The sequence below is a fragment of the Etheostoma cragini genome, chromosome 12, assembly GCF_013103735.1.
Source record: "Etheostoma cragini isolate CJK2018 chromosome 12, CSU_Ecrag_1.0, whole genome shotgun sequence".
NCBI lineage: Eukaryota > Metazoa > Chordata > Actinopteri > Perciformes > Percidae > Etheostoma > Etheostoma cragini.
The window spans coordinates 23,203,649-23,212,186 of record NC_048418.1 but is presented as its reverse complement, the minus strand read 5'-3'; the positions used below and the strand labels follow the sequence as shown (position 1 = coordinate 23,212,186).

General features: G+C 44.3%; 1 long non-coding RNA gene across 1 annotated transcript in view; it reads left to right on the top strand.

The window, feature by feature from the left end:
• The window catches only part of LOC117954561, a 10,424-nt gene extending 1,889 nt beyond the window's left edge, over positions 1 to 8,535 (top strand). Inside the window, exons 2-3 of the long non-coding RNA XR_004658846.1 lie at positions 4,853 to 4,905; positions 7,537 to 8,535. This is a non-coding gene — a long non-coding RNA (uncharacterized LOC117954561). The remainder of the gene's footprint in view (positions 1 to 4,852; positions 4,906 to 7,536) is intronic.
• The last annotated feature ends 3 nt before the right edge of the window (positions 8,536 to 8,538 follow it).

Sequence of the window (8,538 nt, the reverse complement as noted above, 5' to 3'; positions counted from 1 at the left end):
TCTCCTATTTGAATTATGATGGTCATTCCTGTGTAGATCGCAGGCGCGTGTGATGAGCTGCAGCCTGCTTACACAGTGGAGAAGCTCTCAACCACACACCATCTCCGGCCTCCATAGTGAGAACTGTGTTAAAATGAGGTTTTGTTGGAGTTGATTCGGTTCAAATGTGATGTAATCAGGACGCATCAGGAAGTCCCGTCTCACGACTCTTCTCTCTTTCCCGGCTGCCGTCAAACATTGAACCCACCAATGAGGAGGAAGAGAAATGCTCACACACTTGCCCCGCCCCCTTGCTTTTTTTTCTTCTTCAAAACATTAAATACACTATAGAAACTATTCATCATTTCGGAGTCATCTGGAAGTCATAAACGCCACGCATGCCCAGTGGAGAATGAAACACAAATATACAAGAAGGGTTAGGTAATGTCTGTATTGTTTTTGTATTTTTTCCACCTCTGACTTTATTATAAATCTATGGATCCAAAGCAGAAGAGCTGTTTACCGCATACCTACCTGCTTTGTGTTGAAGCATCACAGGTAAATGAAGTTAAGGGTACAAAAAGTTCATAGTGTGTTCACATGTGTGTGTGTGTGCTTCTCTCGATCGTGCGGCTTCAGTGTCGGGTAAATTGAAAGATTAGGCCGGGGAGACCTCTGCACCCTGCCTCGGGCGTCTCGACATACTGCCTAGAGTTGAGTGGGTGACCTCTGACCTCTTGTCTAGCCAAAGGCTCAGGTCTGCTCGGGTCAAGCCAGGTGGCTTTCAAGAGCCTATATTGGTCCGTTTCAGGAGCACGTGACATTTGAACTCTTTCCACCTCAGGAACAAACACGTTCTTTTGGTTAATTATGAAAGTCACGTGGCTTGCGTGTCATTGTGTAGATGAGTGTGTGTGTGTATTGGTGTTACCTTTACATTTATGTATTATAAAGACATGGTAAAAAGCTGTTAAACTTGGAACATCTGCTCTGTGATGTAATTTGATTAGAACCCACCTCTGTGCTTAATAGACACACACTTGTCCAAACAGTTTTTGATGCTTCACGAGCTCCTTTTACCTAGAAGCTTTCCCAGATACGCAAAGGAAAGAGATATTCCGGCGAGTTGTTAGAGACAGATTCAGGTCCGCCATCGGACGTCACTCTCAGCTCATTTAGGAGATGTCACAGCTGTCATGCGGCCGCCTTTAATCACGAAGTATGGTATCTGTGAGACAAGAACGTCGCGTTGGTCCCCATCTCGTCTCAGCTCGGAGAAACAGCCTGTTTCAATTCTGTCACAACATGCTCTCCATTGTGTCGCCATGCGAGCAACTCCCCGTGGAAATTTGGGAATCGTTCCCATTGTTCCTCAAGGAAAGGGGGGGGGGGCTTTCATATGGAAGTGGGGAACGCCAGGAAATGACAGGCATTCTTTGCGGACTATTTGAAAATAAACTTGTGGGTCCTCTGCTGCTTCCCTCTCGACAGCTAAGCAAAAACTAGACATGAGAAGAGGGGATTAGGGTCTTTAAAAAATCCCTCAATGGCTTTTTCACTTTCTTATGTTTCCTGCTGCAATTTGTTCTCAAAAGTATATTTTCTTATTCAGCATCCTGGAGGCAAGCCATCAGAAGTTCAGCTAAAGAGTTATTGTCAAGGGCTTTTCACTCTTTTCTCTATAGTTCCTTGAATGGATGCATTCTTATTTTCCTACTTATTTGTCCTTATTTTGCCTTATCTCCCCCCCCCCCCCCCGGCTTTAAACACAACCCGCTGCTTGAGCTTTGCTTTATGAGGTGTGACAGTGAGGTCTGGTTGCCGAGGCGGTCCGTATGGACCGGAACGTAAAGCTTTACATTCAAGCGGCTGCGGTCGGGGTTTGGGGGAGGACTTAACCTCGCTACCCCCCTATACGGTGCCTCGTATACAGGAACTTCCTTCATACTGCTGAGCTGGCATGAAAGTGAATTGGAAGGAGGCGAAAGGAAGAAAAAAAAAAAAAAATCCCGTTAGGTCTGCCTTCCTTAACCTCAGAGGCCTTAATTGCACACACACACCTTTTTTACTAAGGAAGAAAGAGGAAAGAAAAGTACAAACAGGTGGTCCTGATTTCAGCTTTTAAAATCATACATGACATTTTTTTCCTGTAGGGTAGTTTGGAACCAGGTGTTCATAGTTCAACTTCCTCCTTCCTTTGGAGATTTAATAACAGGTTTTTATTTAACAGGGTCTTTTTTTTCTCCGCTGGTCGGTCTCGTCGCACCTTATCCACCACCCCTCTCTCTCTTTCTGTGTTTCCTCCTCCTCCTCCTCCTCCTCCTCCTCCTCCTTTTGTTGTTTTTCCCACCAGGCCGGTGGTAGTTCCCAGGTATTTGACCAGTGTAGCGTGGCCAGGAGGCTGCTTGTTCTCTCCTCCGTGAGACAAAGGCAGCGTGCCTCAAGGAGAGTGATGAAAGGAAACAGGGCTGTGCAGCCACTCTTTTTTACAATGGGAAACCTCCTTAGTGAGCTTGTAGAGCAAATAACCACCTTCTCTCTTCCTTTATTTTATGTTAACAAGCACTGAGACTGCGAGTGTGGCTCTATATTTTTTGTAGTAAAAGGAGAAGTGTCTGTGTGCGTGCAAAAAGAAATCCTTTATGTCTACATAGAAGGTTTTTTAGGCTTTCTCTTCCTCCCACCTGCTTAGTTTGAGGCGACAGATGGCACTTCTCTTGTTGAAGATGTTTCCTCTATTAAGGTTTGTTTTTTGGGGGTTTTAAACTGTATAGGGAGGCTTTGGAAGTGAGTGCCAGGAGCACAAAAGAACGCTTAATGGTGTAAATGATTCTCGGGATTCTGGATAAGCCAAGTTTTTCAAAAATCGAAAAAAGTCAGATATATTCAGCAGAAAATGTTGTCGTGGACAAGTAGAAATCCTTTTTAAAAAATCTAAAAAAGTCATAAATGCAGCTGAGATGTGTTCAAGGACAAGCATGATGATGTACAACATGAGGGAAATATTGGAATGAAAGTGCTAGTAAGTCAAATATTCATTCAGAAGTACTTGAGAACTATTTGTTAGGCATACTCTCCATGTATTATTTGGATTGTAGTCCTTCACAATACTTTCCCACGTTATTATATTACATTATGTTGCAGACAGGTTGAATTATGCGCACAGCCTAGTGTTATCATCTCGTGTTGTAGTCAGGGGGAGGGAGCGGAAGCGGCAGGAGTCTTTTATGGTTCCAGTTCTAGAGACAACCTGTTCTCAGGCACTTCTCTACTGCCACTTTTTTATGACATCATAAAGTCCTCCATTTCCTCTGACCAGCCCTAGGTGGATATAAAGGACATACCTGGCCAGTAATTGTCTGTCTGGCTCTCTCATCCGTCGGTCTCCTTCTACTGCTGGGGACTTCCTCCGGAGCGCCTGAAGAGACTCCCATCTCTTAGATCTGGACCGTCAACCAATAAAAACTTTTTTTTTTGATGAGCGATCGAGCAAAGAAGTTTTTTTTCCGTTTCTTCTTAGACGCATGTTAATGCATCTCTGTTTGGTCGCTTAGGTCAGAGAGTCAGCCCGGCACCCATGTTAGAAGACCGAGAACAACAGCCCCACTTCTAGACCTGTTACCTTTTGTCTGTCGAAGTCCGAGGACGAAGAGCAGAAAAGAAAGGATTAGTGGAAGAAAAAAAGGAGTGGAGTTTTATTTGGAGTGGGGGGATAGGAGGAGCGCTTAGCGTTCACATTCATCTGATACACTGCTGGGGCTCCTCGGGGATCCTGGAACAATACACGCACCAGCATGACAACATTCCTCGGGGTTAAAAAGGCCAAGGGTCCCCCGATGACCCCGCTACGCCAATCAGTCCCCAAGGCACTAACTCGGTGCCTTTTGTTTTTTTGGCTTATGTCTTTGCACTTGTTGAACAGACTCCTGCACCTTGTGTTACAATGTGCTCTTTGCTCTTTAATAGACTAGATCGGCATGTTACATAATGTGCGTCATGTCAGGTTCGCCTCAGGTATCGATAGTTCACAGACCTTCCAATTGGTCACGATTGCCTGACAATATGAATTTTCCCACTGGGGATCAATAAACAGTATAAATTCTAAATTATTACATGAATTTCTTCAGATTAATGCCTGCAGCTTACGTCACTTACATCACTTTATTTGTTCTTGCATACGCAGAAGAAACCAAAAGTGGTTCGTCATCAGTCACAGTGCAATAAAAATGTGAATAATTAAAAATATCATGCAAACATTCAGACAGTACAGAATATAGTACCCCAACCAGATGTTTGGCAAGCCCGGATCTATATATGCTTGAAAAAGAAACCACAAAAAAGCTGTAATTACCAAAAGTTTGAATAGATTTAAAGGGCCACTTTGTATAATACACTAACAAGGGTCAAATATTAGGCTGGGGGCACTGTAGCACCTCAAAGCGATGTTATTACTCCCTTATGAAAAATCTGGGTTCGTTTTTTGTGTGCACACCACAGCACCCTTCAAATAAAGTCCAAAGGCCGCCATTAAAGTATGCATGTGTAGGCATGGGGTGGCGTGTGAGGCCCTTACAGGCAGACTGCAGGTCTGGTAGTCATTACGGGTGAATGTACTGTACAGTATACACCGGAGTGGACATGCAGCTACATTAAAGTCTCGCCCACTGCACACATCAGACCACCCCAGAGACACACCACTGGCACTTCCTCCACCCGCTTCCACTGCTCAGCCCTGGGGGGGGGGGGGGAGTGCGTTTGGGGATTTCCGGAGGACGCACTGGACAAAAACTGTCTCTTGATTAGAAAACTTTCTAGTGAAAAAGATAATCAGATTGCCTTTAACTGTTTATCAGATTTTGTCTTCTATCCGTAGGTGGTCATTAGTGCCTCCCGATGTTTTGAAGATGAAGATCGTTTTTCAATGAGGTATATATACTGCACATCATCATTAAAATGGCCTCATAACATCCATGGCTCCTCTATGACTGAATATTCACCACGTGTCACATTCTTTTGTCCTCTTCCTCGGTGGAGAGCGAGGCATCGCAGAAAGATGACTCTAAAGCTCCCTGAATTTTTATCCTGAGCACTAAATCGGCTTACGGCAGAGGAAGGAGACATTGCTCTCTTTTAGTCCGCACTTTGAAATGAAAGCATATCTGGCTGCAGCTGTGGAGGAGCTCCGAAGAGGGGGGGGATTTTTATTGTCGGGAACGAATACAGACCTTTTAATTTTGTCTAGAAGCTGATGCCTCTCTACACCAACTGCTCTAAAACTATTTTTCTCAGTAATGGAGACTGGCCTGCTCGGGCAAGACTGAGTCCACGAGACTTGCATAGCAGAAAATAAAGTGCGGAGTTGCTGGTGATAGGCATCGTGGAGGCCCGGCTGTTTGCCATATGATGTAATTATCTGCCATTTCAAAAGATTACCTCCCTCCGTCAATGTACTGTTTAAACGTGTGTTTGTGTGTGTCTGTGTGTGATTTGATCTTTGGTCTGTACCCCCGGTGTAATGTTGAGACTCTGTTGAGGCCTGTAGCTTGCCCCCCCCCCCTCCCCATTTAAGCTGGGTTAGCTATGATCTCTCCCCCTTTAACCCCAATCCCTTCCCCCTTTGTGATCCCTCTCTCTCTCTCACACACACACACACACACACACATATATATATATATATATATATATATATATATATACACACAAAAGAAATATTCAGATGTAGAGTGTGTGGGGGGGGGGGGGGGGGGGGGATTAAGAAGAAATTGCTGGCTGACACTGGAGTTGCCATGGCAAAGCCCCCCTTTTCTCGTCTCCTTTGACCCTCCACCTATTTTTCGTTTTTAGGTCTCATTGTGTGTGTGTGTGACACTGTGATAGAGCAGGGAAGATGTAATATGGCTTATGAATTAAGTCTCTTATCTGAGCTGCTTCACCCTGAGAGAAGATAGACTTCCAGTTCACATGCGGCCGTTCAAACAGGAGCAAAGCAAAGAGAAAGGAAAGAGGTTTAAAAACTAGTTTATATGTTATTTACAGAGTGGCTGTGAATTGAATACTACATAATAGGACTTTATTTGACTACATATGTCTTTTTATGTAACCATTCATATGAGTTTGTACATTTTCTCATATTCATGAAGCAAGGCACGCCGTGTAAGAATGCAGGGGGCATTAATTCCAAGACCCAGACAAAAAGCAAACTGTCTATTTAATGAGTTTCTGAATTATAGCTGCCGTAACGTGACGCATTAGTCATTCATTGCAGCCGGCGTGATCATGCTAGCCTGACGTCTGCCTCCCTCAGCAGAGTAATGGATGCAGGTCTAGCCCAGCTCAATGACATCAGCGAAGCCTAAGCCGATGAAACGGAGCGACGAATGGCCGTAGATCAACGTTTACCATCCTGACGTCAGCCCCCCCGGTCCGCGCAGGAGCGCAGGGACACTGTCCCTGGTTGTTTCCCAGCCATGCCCTGCCTCTGACAATGGGGGCTCTCAGCCGGTGGTGGGGCGATGGCTCGGCTCTGAAAAGCTTGGCTGCACAGTAGGACATCGCGGCATTGTTCTCCCGACTAGATGCTCACAATAACCGTGTCAGGCTTGAAGATATGTCTCTAATGTTGTTCCGAGCCATGTCAAACCACAGTTGTTATTTTTTTAAGTACCTTTAAAAACAGTTTTTTAGATTATTTAGAGCATAGATATTCAACAGGGGTCCTTAGAGTTAGTGCATGGGGCATGTTAAAAAATAATTAATATATAGTGTATTACTAGATTAACATGAATGTAATATTTTGATAGCGAAGCTAAATTGGCCTCTTTGTATGAAAAAAATCATTTTAATTTCACATTGAAGGCAAGCTTAGTATAGGAATGGTAGCCATATGGTTATATGGTTATAGGTTATAAGTGGGACTCTATTTTAGCTAAGGGACCCTGATTTCTAGGGGTGGGGGGTAAATACCGATTCAGCATAGTATCGCGATATTTTCAGTGGCAATACTATATCGATACACAGGCGCCAATTATAGGTCTTTTATTATATATTATATATGTGGTGGTCAAATTGTCTGTTTGACAGTCCCAATTTGCAGCAATAAAAATTAAAGTGATAGTAACAAAGAGAAATGTATGTTTTTTTAGATAAAACAGGGGTTGATAGAGTTTCCTTTTGGGGACGTCATTTGAAATTGGGAAAAATTAGAAGTTGGAAAAAGGTTATAAATTGCAATATATCACAGAATTTTTACAATATGTTTAAAATCGCGATAATATCGTATCGTGGCGTAAGTATCGTGATAATATCGTGTCGGGAGGCGTCTGGTGAGTCGTTCCCCCCCTAGTGATTTAGAGTAGTACTCTGTCTCTGGAAAAAAAAGAATATTTTTAATGTCATTACTCAATTCTGTTCTGTTCACTTCTAGCAGAAATCTCAGAGAATGATATCTGAAAACCTGTGCAATGGACACCAAAATTAGCCGCATGCCTTAATACTGCAAAAGGAAATGAGCAAGGCAAAAATCCTGTGCTAACGGCTTCCTCGTCATCTGTGTTTCAGATGCTGTTAAGGCCAATTTTGAAGTGAAGATGAAAGACTTTCAACTTCCTCTGATTAATGGTGGTAAGGCAATAAAGCAGGACCTCTGAAAAGAATGAATGAAAGCAAAAACCATGCTTGTCCTGTGGACAGTGGACTCATTCTGCCACTGTCCTGTGTCATTATGTCCCTATGCTGTGCGACCTGTCCTCCAGGGTTTGGATTGACGTCCTCGCCTCTGTCCCTGTCCCCCTTGCTCTGTCTTTCCTCCCTCCTCTACGCCCTGCCTCGTCTCGTCAGCTCAGGCTCACGGTCGCAAACCCCCGCTCGCCTCGGCGAACATTCAACGCTGTCGGTGAGTTTTGGTATGGATCACATAAAAACCATCGACCGTTGACTGTGCCCCGAGGCCGGCTCCGACGACGTCGGGAGTGAGCAGGAAAAGAACAAAATGGCCAAGTAGGCGCATGCAAAAAACCGGGAGACGAAGACGCGCGAGGACAAAAAAGTGACACTCTGTTTCCACTGTACCCAAAGACCAAAGGTCACAATCAACATTCATTGCTGTCGCTGGGTTGGACTGTGTAGAAAAGCTCACTGAACAATGAGTGCAACTGTGGCCCAGATCTGCCTGACTCGCGTCTCAGCCAGTCAGCCGACCGGATGCGAGACACTTTGATTTCTTTATTTATATTACTTCTTGTTTTTCACTTCTATTTTCTCCTCTCTTCCTCCCTTCCCTGGCGCTGAATAGTCTTCAGGGGAAGAGAGAGATAGAGACATAAATAGACTTCTGGCGGCTTGCTTGTCCTCATCCTCCTCTCCTCTAATTGGTGGTTATGTGTGCAGCAAGGGGGAAGGAAGCGGAGTGAATGTGTAATCATTTGGAGTCTCTTCTCCTTCAGATGTTTCATCCCTCGCTCTTTTTTGTTTGTCTAATTATATACTAAGCTCTGTTAACTCTGTGTTAACTGTGCTGGCAAGAATGAGCGAGTGACAAAGAGAGGGAGGACAATGGGGGGG